Source organism: Chiloscyllium plagiosum, unplaced genomic scaffold (assembly GCF_037043375.1).
Source record: "Chiloscyllium plagiosum isolate Xiang-an unplaced genomic scaffold, Cpla_swu_hap1 HiC_scaffold_2, whole genome shotgun sequence".
NCBI classification, from domain to species: Eukaryota; Metazoa; Chordata; class Chondrichthyes; order Orectolobiformes; family Hemiscylliidae; genus Chiloscyllium; species Chiloscyllium plagiosum.
In genome coordinates, this window is record NW_028270140.1 from 41,494,029 (window position 1) to 41,517,247 (window position 23,219).

Here is a 23,219-nt window from a genome sequence, read left to right on the forward strand (position 1 = left end):
AATAGGGTGGTTGTTATGGGGGACTTTAACTTTCCTGATATTGATTGGGAAAGCTATAGCTCAAGTTCGTTAGATGGGTCAGTGTTTGTTCAATGTGTGCAGGAGAGTTTCCTGACACAATATGTAGACAGGCCAACAAGAGGTGAGGCCATACTGGATTTGGTTCTGGGTAACGAACCAGGCCAGGTGTTAGAATTAGAGGTAGGTGAGCACTTTGGGGATAGTGACCATAATTCGGTGATTTTTACACTCGTGATGGAGAGGGATAAGTGTGTACTACAGGGCAAGAATTATAGCTGGGGTAAGGGAAATTATGATGCGGTGAGGCATGACTTAGGATGTGTGGCTTGGAAAAGTAGACTCCAAGGCAAGAGTGTAAATGATATGTGGAACTTGTTCAAGGGGCAACTATTGAGTGTCCTTGATAATTATGTACCTGTCAGGCAGGAAGGAAAGGGTCGTGCGAGGGAGCCGTGGTTTAATAAGGAATTGGAATCCCTTGTTAAATGGAAGAGGGCGGCCTATCTCAAGATGAGACGTGAAGGTTCAATTGGGGCGATTGAGAGTTATAGGGTAGCCAGGAAGGACCTGAAGAGAGAGCTAAAAGCAGCAAGGAGGGGACATGAAAGGTCCTTAGTAGATAGGATTAGGGAAAACCCTAAGGCTTTCTATAGGTATGTTAGGAATAAAAGAATGACTAGGGTAGGAATAGGTCCAGTCAAGGATAGTAGGGGGAAGTTGCGTGTGGAGGCGGAAGAGATTGGGGAGACACTGAATGAATACTTTTCTTCAGTATTCACTCAGGAACAGGGCATTGTTGTCGATGAGAATACTGAGGCACAAATAAGTAGAATGGATGGCTTTGAGGTATGTAGAGAAGAGGTGTTGGAAATCCTGGAAAAGGTGAAAATAGATAAGTCCCCTGGGCCTGATGGCATTTATCCTAGGATTCTCTGGGAAGCAAGGGAGGAGATTGCAGAGCCATTGGCCTTGATTTTTATGTCCTCTTTGTCTACAGGAGTAGTCCCAGAAGACTGGAGGATAGCAAATGTGGTTCCCTTGTTCAAAAAGGGGAGTAGGGATAGCCCTAGTAACTATAGGCCGGTGAGTCTCACTTCTGTTGTGGGCAAAGTCTTAGAGAGAATTGTAAGGGATAGGATTTATGCACATCTAGATAGGAATAATGTGATCAAGGATAGTCAGCATGGTTTTGTGAAGGGCAAGTCGTGCCTCACAAACCTTATTGAATTCTTTGAAAAGGTGACGAAGGAGGTTGATGAGGGGAAAGCGGTAGATGTGGTATATATGGATTTTAGTAAGGCGTTTGATAAGGTTCCCCATGGTAGGCTACTGCAGAAAATACGGAGATATGGCATTGAGGGTGAGTTGGAGGTTTGGATTAGGAATTGGCTGGATGGAAGAAGACAGAGGGTAGTAGTTGATGGCAAAGTTTCTTCATGGAGTGCCGTCACTAGCGGTGTTCCGCAAGGATCTGTTTTGGGACCATTGCTGTTTGTCATTTTTATAAATGACCTGGAAGAGGGGTTAGAAGGTTGGGTGAGCAAGTTTGCGGATGATACGAAAGTCGGAGGAGTTGTTGACAGTGAGGAAGCATGTGGCAGGTTACAGCAGGATATAGAGAAGCTGCAGAGCTGGGCAGAAAGGTGGCAGATGGAATTCAATGTAGCTAAGTGCGAGGTGATTCACTTTGGGAAGAATAACAAAAAGATGGGGTACTGGGCTAATGGTCGGATGCTTGGTAGTGTGGATGAGCAGAGGGATCTTGGTGTCCATGTACACAGATCTCTGAAAGTTGCCACCCAGGTAAATAGTGCGGTGAGGAAGGCATATGGCGTACTGGCTTTTATTGGTAGAGGAATTGAGTTCCGGAGTCCTGAGGTCATGATGCAGTTGTATAAGACTCTGGTACGGCCGCATCTGGAATATTGTGTGCAGTTTTGGTCGCCATACTATAGGAAGGATGTGGAGGCATTGGAACGGGTGCAGAGGAGGTTTACCAGGATGTTGCCTGGTATGGAAGGAAAATCGTATGAGGAAAGACTGAGGCACTTGGGGCTGTTTTCACTAGAGAAAAGAAGGTTTAGGGGTGACTTGATTGAGGTGTACAAGATGATTAGGGGGTTAGATAGGGTCGACAGTATGAACCTTTTCCCGCGTATTGAGTCGGGTATTACAAGGGGGCATAGCTTTAAATTAAGGGGGGGTAGATATAGGACTGATGTTAGGGGTAGGTTCTTCACTCAGCGAGTCGTTAGTTCATGGAATGCCCTGCCAGTAACAGTGGTGGACTCTCCCTCTTTATGGGCATTTAAGAGGGCATTGGATAGGTATATGGAGGATAGTGGGTTAGTGTAGTTTAGGTGGGCTTGGATCGGCGCAACATCGAGGGCCCAAGGGCCTGTACTGCGCTGTATTCTTCTATGTTCTATGTTCTATGTTCGGCAATGAGTTCCACAAGTCCCCAACCTCTGGTTGAAGAAATTCCTCCTCAACTCAGTTCTAACAGGTTACCCCTTCACTGAGGCTGTGCCCCCAGGTCCTCACCTCTCTTACCAGTGGAAACATCACCTCCACATCCACTCTCCAGACCTCTCAATATTCTGACAGTTTTAATGTGATCCCCTCACATCCTTCTAAACTCTATTGAATACAGACTCAGCATCCTCAACCCATTCCCCCAAATACCAAACTTTTCATCCCTGGGATCATTCTTATCAGTCTCCAATGCCAGCACATCTTCCCTTAGATATGGTTCACAAAACTGCTCACAAATGTTCCAAGTGCAGTCTGACCAGAACCTTATACAACCTCAATTGCACATTTCTGCTCTTGTTTTCTAGCCCTCTTAAAAATGAATGCTAACATTACATTTCCCTTCCTAACTGCCAAATGAACCATGTTAACCTTAAAAGAATTCTGAACAAGGACTTTTAAGTGCCTTTGAACTTCACAATTCTGAAACCTTTCCCCATTTTGAAAATAATCTACGTCTCTATACTTCCTACCAAAAAATATAACCTCATGCTTTGCCACGTTGTATTTTATTTGCCAAACCTTTGCCCACTTTCCTAGAATGTCCAAGACCTCAGCCTGTCCTTAATGCTACATGTCTCTTTACCTATTTTGCATCATCTGCAAACTTAGCAACAATCCCCACATTTACTTTATCCAGGTATACAGTGCAAATAGTTGTGGTCCCAACACTGGACTCTGCAGGACTCCACCAGTTACCAGCTGCCATCCTGAAAAAGACCCCTTGAACCCCAATCCCTGCCTTCTGCAGTCAGCCTATCCTTTGCCCATAAACAATCATTCAAACGTATAACTCAATATGCTTACAAATGAACAAAGTTATTAAAATGTCCCAGAGCAGGTGAGTTTGACAAATGAGGATGTAATATTTAAGAGAAAAGAAGGAACAATAAATTTGCAAAAAGCTATAGTTTGGCTGTAATCTAGAGCAGCTCCAGTCACCTGAGAAAAGATATAGGAAATGAGAGACAAAAAGTAGGAGACTTGTTTCATTCAGAAAATCCTTGAAACATATGGTCTTTTCCAGTGGCAATGACTGAAGTAATAGATCATTCAATCTTCAGTGAAAAGGTCAGTTGAAGTTAGAACATTGGAATGAATTGCTGTTGCAAAGAGCTTGTCCAGGTCTGAAGGACTGATTGATATCCTCTTGCCTTGTAAACCTCTATGTTCTATAAAATAGATTTGAGAAAGTTAAGAAAAAAAAACTATGTCTTACATTGGTGGTGCTAAATGAAAAAAATATTCAATCTAAAAGGGGAACAATAACAAGCATATGTTTAAAAATGAATCGTTTAAGTGAGTCTGAAGACTTTGGGGAACCACTTTGCCTCAGGTAATTTGGGTAAGCATTGACTGAAGACTCTAATCTTTAGTTCTCTGAAATTCAAATTCTTCAAGCTCTGTGTATCAGGTTGAAATTGGGAGTGAATCTGATTGTGGTAAGTGTGGACTGGAACAGGCATGAGTTAATTGAGCTGAGGAACAGGCAGGTTGCAATGGCAGAAGGCATGACATTGAAGAATGGAGATGCTGGATGATGCACAGGATAAAGCATTCGTTGCTCACCTTTGGAAATGATATTTTTAAATGCTTCCTCATAAAGCTGCAGATCAAACACACAGAACCCTTTCAACTGACAATCTCATTTAGGGAGGTAATGCAAATGGAAAATGTTCTTGCTCCTCAGCAATGACTTGCATTATCCAAATTTTCCATGAAAGACCATAATTCAAGGTGCTCTGTTTTATGTAACCATGGAAATGTAAAATCATAAATTTAATTTAAAAAAGAGAAGCTGCAATGATAGTCACGGATATTACCTTCGATGATGCCAACGGAAATGTATTATCTTTAATTTTTGATATAGAGTAATTTAAAGTAATCTAATATTTTTTCAATGCAATTTACATGATTGCAAACAGATAAGAGCTAACCATATTTTCGGAGAGCTTTTTCCTTTTAAAATTCAGTGAACTCTTGCAATGACCCATTCTATAACAAAGGAACAATAAATTGCACTTTGAAAAAAGAATACAATTAATCAACTTCCTTCAGGATAACAGGGTCTGAATAGTGTGTTAATATTCTGTTGCTAATTGCCCGCACATACAATTAGCATCAATTCTTATTACACTGCTTGGCAGTTGCAGTAACGGCTGCACAGAGCACAAACTCTAAACCACCTAAGGAATTATTTTTCTGTCAGAAGCACAGAATATTTACAAGATCAGAGGAAAATTTACATTTTGAGTGAGAAGTTTTCCAGAACAGTTAAAACACACAAAGCAGGATGAGACAAGAACCTAGTTGAGGTCATAGAAAAGACAACACCATTGATTTCCAGGATAATAGGAAGCCTTTAAACTAAATACAAACTGACAGTAAGATATTTTTCTCGCCCAGTTACCTCACCTTCCATTGTAGTCAGACACAGCCGGCTGTCATTGCATTTCCTGCACTGATGCGTTTTTGCTGGTCAACATGGTATCAATCCTTATTTCTCCAGCTGTCTTCAGTTTCTAAAATCATGAGTGATGCATATTGTTGGTCATCCACAACATATTTTGGAATGAAAACAACACGACCTTCAAAATAGGCACTTTACCTGTCTCCATGTGGCATCTGCCATTCTTTAAGAGTGTTAAAGTTTTACAGAAGTTTGAAACTATAAATGGTCAATAGCAAAATTTGAGAATTCGTTAAACAATTCTAATTACTCTATTTTTCCTATTTGCTGCAATGTCTTTATATACAACTACCTACTTAAAACATTGAAGAGCACCAATCACTGATCACATGTACTAATGGAAATTTCAAAGCTGTTGGATATAGTGCTTTAAGCAATCTGTTTATTTCAGGAAGTAGAGCTGTGTGTGTTTACACAGTTCCGAATAACAAAATACCTTGATTCGTTGCCTTGGATCAAAGGCATCGACAACGCGCGAGCAGTTTAACAACTTGCATCACATTAGTTGTTTGAGAGAAATGCAACTGCTCTTGGTATACCGGTTGGTTTACCATAATCATGTTATGTCTACTTTTGCTGCAAATGATTTTGTATGCAGTTACTGACAGCCAAACTCAGTTGAAAAAAACCAAAAGAACTGCAGATTTTTTAATTAATAAAAGCAGAGATTGTTGGAAAAGCTGAACAGGTCTGGCAGCATCTGTGAAGAAAAATCAGAGTTAACAGGTGACCCTTCCTCAGTTCTGAGAGCCAGCAAATAAAAAACACAGCAGTCTCCAACTTTTAATTTCTGCGCAAGTCAAAATGACTATGAACTTTCCACTACCTGCTGCAATAGAAATTAACAATGAGGAGCCAGAATTGTAATCCACCTCCTCCCTCACTCAGTGGAAATCCAATGAAACAGCAACAGAATGAATTCAAACATTTGAACATTTAAGAGTGCTTGGGAAACAAAGTGCTCAAAGATATATTACATCCTTGATATCAGTGCTTGGGAAACAAAGTGCTCAAAGATATATTACATCCTTGATATCAATGGGGAGCAGAAAAGCTGGACAGGAGAGATTTTAGAAGATTTGAAGATACACATTGGACCCCATACTGGTGTTATTCATGAACAGAATTTATCCAACATCAGATCTTGTGGTAGGAAGGGGAAAACTATTGATCAGTATGTGATCACACTGGTATATGAATCCTGCGAATTTGGACAACTGAATCAGAGATAGGATTGCCTTGGGCATAACATATCCTGCCCTGGCAACACAGCTACTGAGAGGGGAGAAGTTTACTGTCAAGAAAACTATCAATATGTGCAGAAGTTGTGAGGTAGTCAGTATTCAGCCATAGCTAGTATTAATGGGAGAAGAGTTGAGGCTTTGTATTGTGCTGGGACACAATACCAGATGAATGTGAATGGCAAAATGGACAAAAACAAAAAAGGAAGAAATAATTGTAGAAAAGACACCAAAAATACCAAGGCCAGAAGGTAAGATGCAAATATTGGAGGAGGACATAAGGAGAAAAAAAAGGAAGCATGTCCAGTGTTGGGTAAAGCAGTGTTCCCACTGAAAGAGCCGAATCACTTTGCACACGTTTAGCTACAAAGAAGCAAACCAAGGTAACAGAGGTGGCTGCTTGAAAGATGTTAGCTGATGTCTGAGGAATCATGAAATCATACAACAAATTGAAGCCATCAGGCTGAAAGGGGATCAAGGACCGTGACTTAGAACGATAATGACGACTGACTAGTGAATGTCAAGTCAGATGCTTCTTGCATTATCACGAGCTTCACAACTGGAAGTTGGAGTGCTTTAACTGGAGAAACAAGTGCTGCATATTATTGAGCCTGACCATACAAATGCTGTTGCATGGAAAGAAGGACAGGCAGAAGTGAGGGCTGTACATCATTGAGAGTCTTTCACGTTCACAGGATTTCTGTCTGACAACCATTTATTGATTGCTTGAGATGCAGAGTTTTAAAAGTTTAAGTGCCAAGAATAGTTAGAAGTGAAAACATCCAGCCTGCACACAGCATTCCTCTCTCTTCATGTGGGAGAAAGGCAGAAAACCCCAGAGTACATGTGATCTACCATTTTCAGAGGATAGTCATCACTGTACTGAAAATGGTGTCTCATCATGGAAAAATTCAAAACATCAAAGGAAATAGGAACAGATATATTAGTCTGTTTGGTCCCTCAAGCGTATTCTGCCACTCAGTAGGTTCATGGCTGATCAGACATTCCTCCTATCCACTTTCCTGTCCCTTCTCGATTCCCCTATTGATCAAGAACCTATCTCTGTCCTCAAAGTTCTGTGGCAAGGAATTCCAAAGACAATCAACCCTTAGAAGAAATTCCTTCTCATCGCAATTTTAAACTGGCACTGTTATTCTGAAACGGTGATTTCTGGTCCTAAACTCTACCATGAGGGGAAACACCTTCTGAGCATTTACCTTAAATCAAGACTATAAGAATCCTATATGCTTCAATGAGATCATCTCTCATTCTTCTCAACTACAATGAGTAAAGTCCCAACCTGTTTCACAGAGGTTGGTTTGTATGTGGAATGAACTACCAGAGGAAGTGATAAATGCAAGTACATTTACAACATTTAAAAGACATTTGGATAGAGATATGATTAGGAAAGGTTAAGAGGGATAAAGGCCAAACACAGGCAAGTGGGACTATTTTAGCTTGGGAAACTTGGCTGGCATAGACAAGATGGACCGAAAGACCTGCTTCTGTGTTCTATGACTCTATAACCTTTGCGCATAAGATGATCCATCCATACCACAGATAATCCCTGTTGCCATCTGATCTGGATTCCTCATCTTGCAAACTTTGAGAACCTTGTCTCTATGCATTTCCAAATGTAGTATATGTACGAAAAAAGTGTGCACGCGCCTGTCTGTGTGTCTGTGTGTGCTTGCAGCATGTGCATGTAATGCCAAGATTTAATTTGATACTAGAGTATAAACTTCTATGCAAATTCACTGCTAGGATGTGCAGTGGTATTGGGTCACAGAACAAGAAGTTTTCACTAGAATCAAACAAATGACGAGAGTGCCAGTGCCAAGGCAGTACAATGACAATGAAATCTCTTTGTAGTTTGATGCCAGTGAGACAGTTATGCAGCAAGGCCAGTCTTATTTGCATCCAGACTGTTAATCCAAATTTCAAACTGAGAAAGGGTGCCTTGACTTTACTGATGAGAATTTTACTCATCATTCCTTTGGGAAAGACAAAGTACCACTGCAGTCCACCCAAATGACACTTTAATGCAGTTTGAGGAAGATGTTTTTAGCTGCTCCAAAGCATTTGCAATGTATTGTCACAAAGTTCATCCCCTTTTTTTTCCTAAAAGCTGTTCCTTCGCTCAATGAGACTCTGTTCTTGAATTTCTTCGCAGGGGCAATAAACCGGGCTGGACTCCATTCAGTCTGGTTTGGTACAAAGATGAAAAGGATTTTGAAAGGCCCTTTGTTTATGTGTAAACAGATGAGACTTCAGGCCAAAGTGGTCATGTTTTAGATGTGACCTGTCTAATGAAAGGGGAATGGTCAGCTCTCTAGCTGAGCTGAGCAGAGCAGAGCAGTTTTAGTACAGTCTTAAACTGGGAAGTTCAACAGGGAGCTGTGTGGAAACTTACTCTCTTTTGCCCTTCAACTTCAACCTGTAAGCATGTGTTCCATTTAAACTGGCTTTTAAAGGGAGTTTGCTTATTGGGACTGTTGTGTATATTTGGAACAGCATAATTAAGTCGAGTTGGATGGTTCTTTATTCTGTTCTTTGTGTAATTTTGTGAGTAAGTGTTTATCTGCTTTAAGACCTGGTAATCAACCTAGCTATCTTACTCTGGATAATTTTCAATGAACACTTACTGAATCAAATTACAAAGTTATGGTCTGGGGCTGCCTGCTTAAGAATGTTTTGAATGGTCTGGCCTAGTCTATACCAGTACGTTACTGTTCTTTGCAGAATCATCATCTGAATGTGCATGCATTGCTTTTTATTACTATTTTATGAATAAGAGTGTGCTTGGAGAAACATAATTATACTTAGTTTATGAACTGGTTTGCCATGGTCACATGTCCTCTACCTTTGCTGAGAGCACCTTTATCTTGAGTTTGAGGCAGCCACTTGAAACACTGGCCTAGATCTCACAATGACAACAAATCGGTTGTCTATAATTCTCTATAATTATCCAAGTAACATTAACATCAACAGTTAAAGTCCACACAAGCTCAGTTAAGTGTAACAATCCTGGCACTTGGTGAAACTAATTCCATTTTTTCCTGGAGGTTGTGCTATTTAGACACTTTCACTCTCCAACATACAACACTTCTCTCTCGAGATTACTCAACCATGAGATGACAATCAACTGGCGTGTGAAAGCTGCTTAGAAAATTCTGCATTTTTAAACAAGGTGTAGCTGGTGTCTTAGCATCCAACAGTCAGATTAATAGCTGAGCTTGAGTTAGTTCACTTCTGTAGTACAGTGAGATTATAAATATAAGAAACAGGGCATATTGTAGATGGATTTCAGTGAGACCATGGGGAAAAAAAACATCCATTTTAAAACTTCTTGGCTTAGATAAAAGCCAAGAATATGAAGCTGTGTGTGATGGCTAAAAAACAGGAAGGTCAAAGTCTCCAAAATCAATGGCAACGTGAGCAGCAGCCTTGGGATAGAGGGGAAAATAAAACAATGGTGCACGCAGAAATATGTTCACATGAGGTATACCTGGACAGTTAAAAAGAAAATATCGTTAGTGCATGTCGACTATTGACATGACTCTGATCGCAGATAGCAAGAGGCTAAAGAGCCAAAATAAATGTCAGCCAACCCACAAAACCATGCCACTGAGAGAAAAAAACTGAACCAATATATTAGAAGAGTGCACACCAAAAGCTGCAAGATATGTTTGGCATACTTCCTTCCATCCAGAACTAATACAGGAAGTGTTTAGCCTGCATCAAGTTCTAAATCACTGCCTGAATTTATTACTGTAGTGCATATGAAATATCATAAACCTCTGACTTTAATCAGGAGTTTTATGATTTTGTTGCCAGTCCATTCCCATAACTGGAAGTGGATTTAGTAACTGCATAATTGCTGTTGAATTGGCCCCAAACAGTGTTGTTGCTTTTTATTCTTGGACTGTCATTTTTTTTCTTGACAATAGAAACCTGCCAACTGTTCTTTTTTTAAAAAATGTTTACATTTTAGCTTGTGCCTTAATCCAAACAGGACTTCTCTTGCTTTCTGAAAACACTGGAAATAAGAAATATATGAAATGGCTGTTCTTTCAAGTTTGCAGTGAGAGAACACTTACAATATGATTGACTACTGAACTACAAGCTGACATCACTGGTGCTGCACCCTGAGAGATCACCTTGACTTGGTTCAAACAAACATGTTCTGAAAGTCCAGGTGGAAAAATGTCTACCAGACTAGTTTCTTATGTTAATTTCATTGACTCATATGGAGCAGAAAAGGCCCTCTGACCCATCGAGTCGGCACCAACATAACTGCCATTAAATGTGTGCTAATCCCAATTTTCCTACACTTGTCCCATAACCTTGAATGATATTTGAAGTACTCTTCCAAATTTTTTTCAGAAGGTTGTGAGGTTTCTAGCCTTTGTTACCTATCCAGGCTAATCTGATGACTTCACCAAAAATCTTCAATCTTATTTGGAAGACAGGAGATTTTTCAGAAGTTAAGTTAGGTGTAGTATCTGTATGTGGAGGTGATTAAATATAGCATCTGTTATGATCCCTTTGATAATTTTACCAAAATTGAAACAAAAGGCCACTTCCTGGTTCTGCCTGCCCATTTAAAAAAAAAATCAAGAATTGGAACTACACTGACATTTCCAGTCATTGATTCCATTGAGCCAGTGAAGGCAAGAAAACGAATCACAGCATATGCTGCATCACTCTGAGCACTCTTAGTCTAGGAGCCTAATGACTGCAAGGTTTTTAATTCTGAGATGACATCTTTTGTAATATTTACAATGTTTCCACGAGCTGGTAACTTCCTGCTGGTAATTCAGCATGATCCTCAAGATTAAAGATTTATGTAATATCCATTAAACAAAGCAAGAGATTTTCCACAGCAAGACTGGAATTCCTTAGAGAATATCATGCACAACAGAGCCAGAAAGTGACTGGCCTTACTGCCTCTAATCACAAGAGGTAACACAACCTCCTAGGAGACAGAATGACAATGATTAGAAATTCACCTTTCGGAGGTGCGATATCCACACAGATTTAGAATTCTAAAGGGCAGCACATCTTTGGCTGTCAAAGCATCGAAGGGGTTGGTTAACTTAAGACACTGCCTGAATGAAGCAATGAATTGGATATAATCCAGGATATGCTAGTAAAGTCATAAAAGGTATTGGCGAAGAGATACATTTTTCTCATTGGCACACCACAGCAACCTCCAAAGTCAATTTCCCAGAAGTGAACAAAGCTGAGCATGTGGGAGGAAACAGCACCCAGAAACTCAGAATGAGTCCAGTTTCTACATGCCTAGAGGCTCTGGACCTAAATGAAGCTGTTGAGAAACATGACCACCATCAAGGTACATGTCACAAGTTTCCTCCAAATTGCAAATGCTTAATTTAATCACATTCTGCAGCAGGACATACATTCCAGTTACAATTTACATCTTTTTTCTCATTTCAAAATGGAAAATGGTTTCACCAATATATTCACCTGTAAGATTCATGTATTGGATAGAATATGGTCATTGGGTATTGCTGTACATAAATGCAATGTTTGCAGCACACAAATTGGTTTATTCAGATTATAATTACGCTGACCCATTGTTAGAGCAATTGAAAACTAATCCTAATCCCTGAATTCACAGATATCTTTATATCTTTCTATAGTTTGAAGATTTATTTATTCTTTTCTTTCTAGATGGATGCCATCGTCCCTGCTTGAACTATTCACTTTTCTAAAGGATTTCATGCTTGGTTAACCTATCATACGAAGAAAATTCTGTCAATTATAAATCAGTGACCTTTTGATGCTCAGATTCTTTTCAGACAGTAATCGGTTCTCAGTCAAAACTTTTCATAATTTTTAAAGCCTCTCTTAAATCTTCTCTTTGCTTCACTTCCCCATTTTAAACACAGTCTCCTGTCCCTCTTTATAAGCATACTTTACATCTTGGCAACATGAAGAATTTTGACTGCAACTCAACTAGCTAGTGCAGGCTACTTGAAAGATAAGGCAGTAGGTGTTTAAGGACACCAGTGACACCATTTTCTCCTCCAAGTGGCACATCTTGACTTGAAAGATAGAACATAGAACATAGAAACATAGAAAAATACAGCGCAGTACAGGCCCTTTGGCCCTCGATGTTGCGCCGATCCAAGCCCACCTAACCTACACTAGCCCACTATCCTCCATATGCCTATCCAATGCCTGTTTAAATGCCCATAAAGAGGGAGAATCCACCACTGCTACTGGCAGGGCATTCCATGAACTCACGACTCGCTGAGTAAAGAATCTCCCCCTAACATCTGTCCTATACCTCCCACCCTTAAGTTAAAGCTATGCCCCCTCGTAATAGTTGACTCCATATGTGGAAAAAGGTTCTCATGGTCAACCCTATCTAAACCCCTAATCCACTTTTTTTTTATTAACTCAGACAAATCCTGTAATTTCCTGTCGAACACATTGCAGGAGCACCTTCACAATAGGAGTTCAAGGTTACTCACATCCGCCTTCTCCAGGACAATTAAGGATGGACAATAATTATTGACCTAGCCAGCATTGAGCCATAAATGATATTTTTAAAAATGGCACTGCATACTGTGATTTCAAAACATTTTCCATAATGCTGCATCCACCTTTACAGACTACACTAGCTCGTCTCTAATCAATCCTGGCACATATTCAGCATTTCTTCTTGCTTTACAGATCATTTATTAAACACAAAATGCTGCAGGAGTTTTTCCTTAGTGAAATCAACTTCTGTTCAAAATTCAGAGTTATTATTTGAACGATTAAGGCTCCGATAGTTTATTCCCTTCATTTTTTCCCATTAAATACAAGCCATTGTTCCCAGTCTTACAATTTAATGTGGCTAACTACGAGGTATCAGTGGTCTGCCTGGCCACTTTACCACTTTTCAGTATTCTCTTTTGTTTCTAGGAAAGCCCATGACATTTGTATTGTCTCTATGCTTTATTTTGCTCCAGTGTTCAGATTAAAGCTCACATAATATCCAACCCATTTTCTTTTTAAGCAACACTCCTACTCAAACTCTGTTTTCTACCCATCTATCAATATTTAATTCACTTATAAAGTCTGGATTTTCTGAATGTTCGATTTTATTTTCCTATCAAGCTTAACATTGCATTTATAAACTTTATTTATCCAAATGGTAAACAGTTTTATGAAACTGTCATTAATATTGGCAGCTCAATACAATCTTGAATTATGAATCTCATACTATTATCCACAACTGACACAAAGCTAACCGGTGAAGTTATTTGTTTTGTTCCACTGTGTCATCTTGAACAAAGTATTATGTTGGCTACTCTCAAGCATGCAAGCCTTGCTATGAAACTGAAGGATTACAGAATTGTGGTCAGATCTTTTGCTATCTCCTCTCTGACATCCTTCAATGCCAAATGGGTGCTATTCAAGCTCTCGTGGTATTTCCTACATGTCTTTTTTTAAAAAAAACATCCAATTACTTTGACAGTTATCCATAAAACTTATCCTTTACATTCTCACTTCCACAAACACTACTAAAACAAGACATTAAATGTTTTATTTAATATCTTTGCCAAATAATCTCAACCATTTTCCTTTTTCATTCTAAAGTGATCCTCACCTCATTTTCCCTTCAATAAGCTTACACAAGCCCTCATTTTAATTAATATATATTTGCCTTTTCTCCCTCTAATTCACATTTAATCTTCCCCACCTTCCAATCACACACTTGATATTCCTCAATTTCTTTCTGTATTTTTAGCCCTCATTTTATTACATGCTTCTTTGTAAGTTTTTGTCACATTTCCTTTTATAAACATGGAGTTATATTATTTGTTGCATCCTGTTGTGTTTAAATAAGAGTATGTAAATACATATGAGAATGAATTGACTTGTCCAATCAATTTTCGGCCTATTTAAACTCAGAACCTGAACAGGCAGAAATTCCTTAGGATAGTGTTCTAGTCTCAAACATCTATCTGATTTATCAATGACCTTCCCTCCATTATGAGGTCAGAAGTGGAGACATTCACTTAGGATTAAAGTTGTTCAGCACCATTTTCAACACTTCAGATACTGAAGCAGTCCAAATCCATGTGCTGGAAAGGCTGGATAACATCCAGATTTGGGTTGATAAGTGGCAAGTAACATTCATGCTACACATATCTGACAATTGCTACCACCAAAGTGGATGACCACTGATATTCAGTAGTATTAACTATTGCTAAACACCACCCCCCCACCCCCCCAACCATTATCATTGAGCAAAAACTGAAATGAATCAGCCATGCAGGTGCAACAGCTGCTACAGCAGGTCGGAGGTGAGGAACTCTGAGGTGAGTAATCCACCTCCTCCCTCCCCATATAAAAATGTGCAAGTACTCATCACTTGCCTGGATTATTGCAGCTCCAGAAGCACGCAAGCAGCTTGACACCATCCAGAATAAATCATCCTGTTTTATTGACACCCTATCCACTGCTTCAACACTTAATCCCATCACCTTTGACACATACTGCAGCACTGTGCATTTCACAAACTAACCAAGTCTTTGCCAACTGCCTGTACCATCTAGAAGGACAAGGGCAGCAGGTAAGCTGGGAACAGCACGAGTTGCAAGTTTCCTTGCAAGTAATTCATCACCACAATTTGGAAATATATCACTATTCTTTAATGGTCACTGGTTCAAATTCCTAAAACTCTCTTGCTAATAGCACTATGGGTATTTCTACAACTCAAGGACTGCAGCAGTTCAAGGCAACAGCTCACCTTCTGCAAGGCATTTAGAGATGGGCAACAAATGCTGTTACAACTAGTTATACCCACATCACATGAGTACATAGCTAAATGCAATTTCCCTTGCATATTTCAGATTGTTTTTATCTGTACAGTTACTTACATAAAAACGTGTTATACAAATCCTGTTTACCCACGACTCACTAACATTGACTCTCAGTCCAAAATATCTCAATTTCAAAATTCACATGTCATTTCCTATAACATCTTTCACAACTTCAGTTCCCAATAGGTCAATTACATCCTCCGGCCTTATAACTAATAGAATATTGAGGCACTCCTATTTAAGGGGCAGCACGGTGGCTCAGTGGTTAGTACTGCTGCCTCACAGCACCAGAATCCCAGGTTTGATTCCAGCCTCGGGCGACTGTCTATGTGGAGTTCGCAATTCTCCCAGTGTCTGCGTGGGTTTCCTCTGGGTACTCCAGTTTCCTCCCACATTCACAAAGATGTGCTGGTTGGAAGAATTGACTATCCTAAATTGTCCATATTGTTAGGTATATTAGTCAGAGGGAAACAGGTCTGGGTGGGTTGCTCTGCGGAGGGTCGGTATGGACTGGTTGGGCCGAAGGGCCTGTTTCCACACTGTAGGTCATCTAACCTAATCAAGTCACTTGTGCATGCCCAGTTTTCTTTGGTCCAACATTGACAGTGCCCAGGCACTAACCTTTGCAGCTCCCTGCATCTCAAACTCTTTTTGCTACATTACAACATGACAAGATACACTTTTCACCAAGCTTTTGGACTTCTACCTTTTTACTTCCTTACATGACTGTGTCAAATTGTGGCTGATAACTCTTTTGATGCTTCATGTTGTTTAAATCATTTTATTTTAATATGCTTTGGACCCCTCTTTTTCCACCTTTAAAAAGAATTAAATGGTTGTCACACCTCCAACATGAAGTAAGCATGCAACCCGTCCACCATATCCATTGCTGAGGTGTCCAGTCTGTGCCCAAAAATTGGGCATTGAATTTCTAGGGTTTGGTGTCTTTGCATTTTGTTCACGCTGATAAGAATAATAGGGAATTTCTCAAAAACACTCAGCTATATATTGACACTGTAAAGTAACACACATGCTGAGAGGAAGGTCCAAATAAAGTATTACTCGAGATTTCAACAGCATCAATTTCAGCTTGGATACTCAATGTAAAAAGGAAGGACAAACTAAAAAGAGGATACATTGCTGTAGCTAGTTGAGGTTTCATAAGCGAATGACAGTAGCCCATAGAGCTTGTTCACCAGTGTGAAACAGTTAGGATGGATGATCTGTTACTATGCTGTTAGTTGCTAAAAAATCAAATGCCCCTCTCTGCCATCTAGCATCTAATTATGTAACTTTCCCTAATACAAAAAGGAAAAGATATAACAGTGGACACAGCAGATCAATTGCCTTCACAGTTAAATTACATTTCCCGACTTTCTTGTTTCCATTTAAGCTCTAATGCTGTCAAGTTCTATCTGTTTTTGATAAGACAATTTGCTCGCATCCGTAGTATGGGTGTTCGTAATGCATGCACATGGGGAAAGCCACTTTGATGAAAAGCTTTTTCCTTTGTAGCAGATTGCTTCTTAAATCCTGCTGCCTAAATCTCATTCTTGCACAGATTTTGCCCTCCGGCTGTGATAAAACTGTTTAAGTAAAATTGAGGGCCATCTGTATCTGGAGCCCTACATTTCAAACTTAAAAGCACATGTATTTTCTCCAAAGACTATGCTGATTTTAATTGGTATAATTCTTGCTGATGTATCTAACTAACAATTAATTTACTGTCCCCAGTATACACTACTTTTTACATACCAAAGACAAGGATTGATAGATAATACCAATAAGCAACATTTTTAAGATAGGTGGAGTGAGCAGCAACGTGATTGAGCTTGGATCCTGAAGAGAACATAGAGTCAAAAATCTATCCCTACTGGTATAAATTATATCACAAGTAGAGACATGCATCCAGAATTAGTTATCTAGTAAATTAAGAGTGCCCAGTTTAATCAGCCAAGTATATATGAATCTTTAGGTACAGATTCATGACATGATCACAGCATCGCCTTCCTTTTGAATGGTGTCTATTATTTTATCACAGCTCAAAAAATTCAAAACAAACAATGCAATATGCAAATATGAAGTTAAAAGTCACACAACACCAGGTTATAATTCAACAGGTTTATTTGGAAGCACTAGCTTTCGAGGTGCTGCCTCTTCATCATGCGGTTGTGGAGCAGGATGAGAAGACACTTCTGTGGACTTCAAACAAACCTGTTGGACTATAACCTAGTGTTGTGTAATTTTTAACTTTGTCCATTCCAGTCCAACAGCTGCACCTCCAAATCATGACTACAAATATGAAGTCAGCTTTTGTTGAAGTGCAATAAAATTGAATTTCATTTATGTTTTGCATATTCATTCTTGCACATGTAATTTGATAATTTTTCAAATGTATTCTACATTTTTTTAAAATAGTAAATTTAGATGCACTTCCTTTTAAATTTTAACTTCTGCACCACCTCACTGGAAATATATTAGTCAATAATTTTTCTCATTCTGATTTCCCAATAGTCGGCATCTGTTCAATGAGTACAGCAGTAGCATGGGCTCATTTGCTTGCCAGGAGCTCCCCATCCCACACCCTCCCTCCTCCCTCCAGAACAGTGAACGTTTGGTATGTATCAGTAATTGATAAATTCTCTGCAGGTTTTCAACATAATTTAAACCGATTTTCAAACAGGGTACAGATACATATAAAAAGTGAATATTTTTGTAGGTAACACTGATCTTCTGTTGCTGATAGTGTGTTGGAGTTCACTTAGGTCATCAGGGTTGCTGTGACAACATGTAGTTTACATCTCAGTTGCAGTCAGGAACAATGGATGCTGATGGTAATGGCTCTAAGTATGAGCTTACAATTTGCTGAGTCAGCCAAAGTAAAATAGGAAATAAAGAAACATATGAAGTCTGCTCTACTGAAAAGTCAGTGGTCAGATGATGGCCTAATTATTAGAAAGACTTATGTTTAACTAATTAAACTTCACATTTGTGTCTTTCTGAAGGAATGAGTGTGTTTCATTAAGTGTTAGAACAACATTCATGTCATAGAATGCCCGAAAGGCTGAAACTCTTAAAACAGATCAAGACATTTGATGAATGCTTGGAGCAGTAATTACTGTTTTATAAGCTGTTGCATTGTTTTGGAACTTTGGAAATAAAAATCAAAACAGCAGGAAGAGAGACAAAGCAGAGTAGTAAACCTGCACAGCTGACTGCCACTGCTGCAGAGTCCAAAACTAGAGGGTATAGAGGAGCAAATTTTTCACAGAGGGTGGCACGTGTATGGAATGAGCTGCCAGAGGAATATGGTGGAGACTGGTACAACTACAGCATTTAAAATATTAGAAAAAATAAGATCAACAAAGTCAGCATGGTGGAAAGAATGGAACCATTTTCTCAAATATGAAAGCAAAACTGCAAATGCTAGGAATCAGATATCAAAACAGCAAATGCTGGCAATATACAGATTAACCAGCATGAATTGAAAGAATCAGAGCTTAAGTTTCAAGTTGATGTAGACTATTGATGAGAACTATTTCCTGTATCATGGGAGTCCAGAATAAAATTTTAACCTTAGAATTAGGGTTAATTCAGCTGAGGCAAGTTGAAAACAACTTAATTGTTCGTGATAACAATGTTAATGATTATGAAACCAAAGTAGATGGAACAGTAAAAACATAGATTAGCTATGAAGTAATTGAAAAGTGCAATAGTCTCTGGGGCAGAAAAGCCTTCTAATTGTCCTAATACTCTCACTATATGTTTTGGTCTGAGTGGACAGCAAGATGTGGCAGAAATGGTTGGTCTGGTACCTGCTCAGAGCAGTGTAACAGTGGTTTAGTTCCCAAGCCAGTTTGAAATAGCAGCCATATGGATAAATGAAACCATTACAGATTCCAGTAGCAGCAATGGAGGAAAGAAAAAGTGCCCAAATGACCCCCATAAGACAAGACAAAAAAAAGTTGCTTAAGACCCTGGTCCCCTGGTTTGTTCAAATAAGTTATATTGTAACTTCTGTCGCATCAAAACTTAAAAATATCTGAAAATTTTATTTGCAAAAAACAAGGCTTCCAATTTTGAATAATTTGCTGGTATAATTTTATTCTGTTTGAACCTGTCTTCTAATAAAGACCTAATTGCAAGAAGATTTCCTTTACTGTAAGCCATTTTAAAAGTCAAACATTGAATTCTCAAAGCAACCAGGTATAATTCAATTTTCAGACTTAATTTTCTAGCTTGTTTGTCATTCTTGGTCAAACTTCACATGCTTCTTGACTTATTGCTAAAGCATCACTCAGTGCTTGAAGCATCACAGTCAATGTGATATGGTTGTAATCCTCAGATGACACACATGTGAAACAAACCATTCATTACAGAAAGTCATATCAACCCATAATATCCAAACATCCAACCTCACTGACTGAGGTAGCCAGGGTTTTATAAGCGATGGTGGTAATTGTATAGAAGCTGACCGCCACAGTCGAGACATATACTGGCTGAGGCTTTTGTTGCTGATCCATATACAAACGTTGGTCATTTGCCAGAGTTTACAACAACTGACTTTATTCTTTCATGGGATATCTAGTCAATGGTAATGTACAGAATGTTGACAGTTGAGGATTCAGCAATGGTTATACAATTTAACATAAATGGGAGATAGAAACCAAGACCTGATGGAATGACAGGGCACAAAATCCAAACAAAACTAGACAAAAACAATATCAGGCCTCGTATTGACAATATTGGATAAAATAGTCACTTGGCAGTACAAAACTCATGTATTGCTAAAAAGAAAGCACATTGTTTTTCTTCTGTTCTGTTCAGGATGGAGGCAGGAACACCATATTTCAAAAGCAACACATCAAACCGCATATGGAAAGGTGCTGACTGGCTTGGAGGTTGACCTTGTTAGATCCCTTGCTGAGTTTTTATTATTTTTATTTTAGTCTTTTACCAATTTTAATTTGAAGCGGTAAATTGTGAGCTAAAGAAAATTTGTGGGTTCTGGGGTGCCTGGCATTAAAATGAATTCAGACCCATCAAGCTCTGTTCAATTGAGAGGCCAGGGCTGGAAGTTAATTGCAGGGTAGTTACTAATCAAAAGATTCTGCAGATGCTTCGTAACTGGGAAGAGCATTATGTTTATACAAATAACAGAAGTTGGCTATTAACCAGGGACCTGGGTTTGATTCTACCCTCGGGCAACTGTTCTTTGAGGAGTTTGCACATCCTCCACGTGTCTGTGTGGGTTTCCTCTGGGTGCTCCAGTTTCATCCCACAGTCCAAGTATATGCAGGTTAGGTAGATTGGCCATGCTAAATTGTCCGCAGTGTCCAGGGATATTGTAGGCTAGGTGAATTAGCCATGGGAGATACAGGACTACAGGGATAGGGTAGGGGGTGGATCTGGGTGCGCTGCTCTGAGGGTTGGTATGGACTCGATGCACCAAATAGCCTGCTTCCACACTCTAGGTGATTCTATATTAATGAGATCATTAACTGAGAATTAGCTCCAGCAAGTCTGGAAAAAGATAGCGTGCTCAAGCAGAAACTGGAACCTTATAGAAGAGACAGTCAGTCAGTCAGTCAGGGAGTGATCAGAGATTAATTTTCTTTTTCCTCTGGTGAATAGAAGAATGTGGCTATTCACAATACAGCATAAGATTTGAAAGCTCCCTACTATGAGCAGCTCTTGGAAGGCCAGAAAATTGAAAATTAAGTTTTAAGCATTACTGCCTTCATCTGAGTGGATTGTAAATGTTACTTTGATCAACATCTTCAGAAAATTGACCAAGAAACCATTTGTGCTTTTGGAACAATGATAAACACAAAGTAATCTGGGCCAGTTATCATCTTCTTTTATTTATCCCTTAACAACGTATGCTGGCCTCTCTTTTGTGTGAATAGGGCTGAAGACAAGTTTTTTGGTTTGAATTAGATTACGTTGCTGCTTTCTTTCACTCTGCTAAAGATACTGTGCTGTTAATAAATTGTTTAGTCTTTTAAAGGTTCAAACTAGTGTTTGGAATTGATTATTCAGAGAGTCTGGGATTGGTTATTCAAAAGTCTGGTTATGAATCGTTGGGGTCAGTCTTGAGCATCATAAATGGTTTAGTTTTACAGAGATAGAAAGTGTGATATGGGTTAGCCGTCTGTCTCAGTGGCATAACATCTCACTGCTTGAGATGTTACAGTAGAGAATGCACGAGAATATTATCATCTCCTAGATTTTTCTTCAATTGCAGAAGTTGTCAACAATGAATTCAGAGTTATATGACCACAGATATGGTGGTCGTGAATATAGCAATGGCTTCTATGCTCTGATCGACAAAATGCCGTAGAACATTTTAACTGTTCCAAAAAAAATTCAAATTGAGAATCATTCCGGCCAGGGCACTTTATACAAAGTAATTTACTTGATGATTCAAGAGTTTAGTCCTCCCATTTTAGTCCCAAATTGAAACCCGAATTATCTTTTGTGCTGTGCGATAATCTTATTAGATTCTACAAGTTGTTCCAGTTTTTCAGAAAATTTGAATTCTTTTTGGACAGGGAAAAGATTTTTAATCAATACTTGGGTTCAGAGAAAACTCAGAACAATAAAGGATGAATTTAAATTTGAGATTTGTGTTGCAAAAGACAGGATAACAGAAAAATGGAAATACCTTTGTAAGTTGTTAGAATGGAAAAATAGCACTTATCAAACATAACATTTAAACCATTAAGGTCATTCCTCAGAATTCATGTAAATTACAAAATCACTGAGCAGTTATCATTTGTTAAAAAAAAGCACCTTAAGTGCTTGTGTGTTTTATGAAGGAGATACTAACGAACAAGATACCATAGATAAAGAGCCATTATCATGTTACACTGAACACAGCAGTCACATTCAAAGATTTGTTGTTCGGAGTGCATGAAAATTACTAAGTAATTTAAACCTTGGTTCTTGACCATTAATCTGAATATTCAATGTTCATGCTTTGGCAAACAGGATACAAAGAATGAAGATTAAAATATGTACAGGACAAGAACTAATGATATGTTGACGAATTACATGTGTTAGAAAATGATCACTCAGAGGAAGAACTCAAAAGTGCAACAGGATGATCTGGCAGTAGTCCCAACAGACATGAAAGTACAAATAGGTATGATACTTAACTAAATTACACAATAATATGAAGGTCAGAGTAGAAGCTCTGGGGGCTGCCAATAAACATGAGAATAAATTAATAATTGTAGCAAAACTTGTGAAATCAAACAGTTGCAAAAAATTGAGTTTATTTGGAGTATTCAGAGAAGTGGCAATCATGTTTGTGGCATGGATATTGTTGTATTGTGAAAGCTTTTGCAGATGGAATTTGAAGTTAAAATTAGGTTAGTTGCTGGAGGCTTTGAAGAATGACATACATATTAGATTGGATACACCCACAGCTATAAAAGTTAATCTTGAAAATCTTTTGAGTTTGTTTTATGGCCACATTTTCAAGGAAGCATTAATTCACTCGCAGAGCAACACTTTTCAGAGAGAGTACCCAGAGGCAGATAATGTAGAAGGAAAACTATGGAAAGTATCATTTTCCTATTGCACAAATGATGTTTCCAAGGAGCAATCTTGTTCACTGAGGTCAGTTTTTCTCAAAATAGGCCACGCTCAATTAAAAGCAGTTACCACAAAGTTTTGTTGGTAACAAAGAAAAACTTCCTTATGGACATTTGTGAGGTCTTATGAGGTGTACTGAAGAATGTGAAAATTGTGTTATTAATAAGATGAGAGTAGAATTTAAAACATCAGAGCCAGACTAGTGTGGGTTGTAAATATATTGTTTGAAATGTTAAGCAGAGAGTAGAACTAGAATAAATTTTAAAATCAACAATCCTATATATGAAATGCTATCCCATTTGGGGAAATTAAGTTAGTAACCAGAGAAATAAAATGTTATGTCTAGAGAGACAACAATTGCAATGCTTGATGGATGAATTGAATTGGTGGGCACTCAGGCTATTTGCCAGTTTTGTTGTAATGGAGTTAATTACCATGATGAAGCATCTGAAAAAGTGGAGAATGTTTTTAGGTAAAAACACGAGAAAAGAATTACATCTGGAAAGA

At 38.7% G+C, this 23,219-nt stretch overlaps 1 protein-coding gene across 7 annotated transcripts in view; it reads right to left on the reverse strand.

Moving 5' to 3' along the window:
- The window catches only part of LOC122562539 (leucine-rich repeat and immunoglobulin-like domain-containing nogo receptor-interacting protein 2), a 740,273-nt gene that overhangs the window by 611,422 nt on the left and 105,632 nt on the right, over positions 1-23,219 (reverse strand). For 2 of the 7 annotated variants that reach the window (XM_087996372.1, XM_087996352.1), the window contains exon 3: positions 4,969-5,075. The exons of the other annotated variants lie outside the window; for them this stretch is intronic. The gene's annotated coding sequence lies outside the window, so the exon portion shown is untranslated. The remainder of the gene's footprint in view (positions 1-4,968; positions 5,076-23,219) is intronic. 7 annotated transcript variants of the gene reach the window in all.